Consider the following 2,018-nt stretch of genomic DNA (forward strand, 5'->3'; position numbering starts at 1 on the left):
GAGAGTTACTATCTAGGAGGCTGGAGCCCCTGATTTTACAATGCAACCGTTTCAAGTGCATCACCCAGCGGTGGCTACAGACTTTGAAATAAAGACTGCACTGCTCAATTTGATGCCCAAGTTTCATGGCTTATTTGCTCAAGAGCCTATCAAGCACCTGAGAGATTTTCAAGCAGCCTGTTCTACTGTCAGGCGTGATGGTGCGAATGAAACTTCTATTTTGCTAAAAGCCTTCCCGTTCTCTCTTGAGGGAAAGGCGAGAGAGTGGTACTACACTCAACCCGTAGCAACTTTATCCAACTGGGATATACTTAGAAGAGAATTTTTGGAAAAGTTCTTTCCAACTGAAGTTACTGATAAACTGAGGAAAGACATTTCCATGATTGTTCAGGATGAATTCGAGACTCTCTATGAATACTGGGAGCGGTTCAATAATCTTCTGGAAGATTGCCCCCACCATATGATTGACAAGATAGTGTTACTCGGTTACGTCACACAGGGCATGAGGCCCCAAGATAAGACCATATTGGAAAGTGCTAGCAATGGGTCTATGAAAAAGTACAAGACCATTGATGAGGCATGGCAATTGATCAGTGACTTAGCTGAATCCACTCGGAATCATAGGCAGAAACAAGGCCGTTCAAAAGCCGTTGCAGAAGTATCCTCTAGCAGAGAGACTGCTGCTCTAACTCAGAGTATCTATGAAATGACCAACTTGCTGAAGCAGATGCAAATGAATCAACAACAAGTTCAACAAGCTCAACCTTCTCCACCACAGTAAAGCCAACAGTTAGTCCCACAGAGAGTTTGTGGAATCTGTGCTGATTATAGCCATTATACTGATGAATGTCCGCAGCTCCAGCAGGAAGACAACACCGTGGCAGCCACTCATAACTTCTATGACCGCCCCAACCAAGGGTACAATCAAGGTGGCAATTACAGCCATGGATGGTAGGACAATTCTAACCAGAATTGGAGGGACAACAACAACAATAGAGGAGGCAGAGACAATCAGGGAAATCAGAGGTGGAATAATAATAACAACAGGCAACAGAACCAGAACCAGCCCTACAGAGCACCTCACCTGAGGCAATCCCAAAGACCACAAAATACCCAACAGCAGACCTCTCAAATTACTTATCCTTCCTCATCTTCTAATGATGACTTACTACAATCTATTGATCGGAGACAACAAACCATGGAAAATAACCTTTATGCTACACTAAATGGTCTGAACTCTACTTTGGAAGCTCTTGTCTCACAGATTGGATCAATGAATAACTCCAATAACCAGCCCTTGAGCTCCAGTGGAATCCCCTCTCAACCATTACCTAATCCAAAGGGTGGCATTAATGCCATCACCCTAAGGTCCGGAACCACACTGCAGGAGAGGAATCAGGAGGAGCCAAGCCCACCAAAAAATGCCTCAGCTGAAGAGGTAGTGGAAACAGAAGATGTTGAAGAGGAAGAGGACATACAGGACATAGCTGAAAAAGAAGAAATTCAGCCACAGGAGGAAGCACCAAAGGACGTAGACACTGCAGAAAACACCACTCCCATTCCATTTTCACAACTTGCAAGGAAGCCCAGGAAGTAACTGGAACCTGATCCCAAAATGGTAGAGATATTCAAAAAGGTTGAGGTAACTGTTCCTCTTTTTGATGTTATTCAACAGGTACCTAAATATGCAAAGTTTCTAAAAGATTTATGTATACAGAAAGACAAAATTAATGAATTAGAAACTATTCCTTTAGGTAGTTCCATATCTGCTTTAATGGGATGTTTACCTGAAAAGTGTAGTGACCCAGGTCTATGTATGGTTAATTGTACTATTGGTGGTGTAGTATTTTCTGACTGCATGTGTGATTTAGGAGCATGTGTGAGTATAATGCCTTTGTCTATATATGATATTTTGAGGCTCCCTCCCTTAAAAAGGTCGGTAGCTTGTTTTGTGTTAGCAGATAAAAGCATTATTACAATGGCTGGAGTTGCTGAAGTTGTATTAGTGGGCATTAAGG

The 2,018-nt window shown here is 42.6% G+C and overlaps 1 non-coding gene across 1 annotated transcript; it reads right to left on the reverse strand.

Moving 5' to 3' along the window:
• Positions 1-358: 358 nt before the first annotated feature.
• On the reverse strand, positions 359-466 carry LOC112731311 (small nucleolar RNA R71). The gene has a single exon (XR_003167095.1). It is a non-coding gene; the product is annotated as a small nucleolar RNA R71 (small nucleolar RNA).
• Positions 467-2,018: the final 1,552 nt, after the last annotated feature.

This window comes from Arachis hypogaea, chromosome 12 (assembly GCF_003086295.3).
Source record: "Arachis hypogaea cultivar Tifrunner chromosome 12, arahy.Tifrunner.gnm2.J5K5, whole genome shotgun sequence".
NCBI classification, from domain to species: domain Eukaryota; kingdom Viridiplantae; phylum Streptophyta; class Magnoliopsida; order Fabales; family Fabaceae; genus Arachis; species Arachis hypogaea.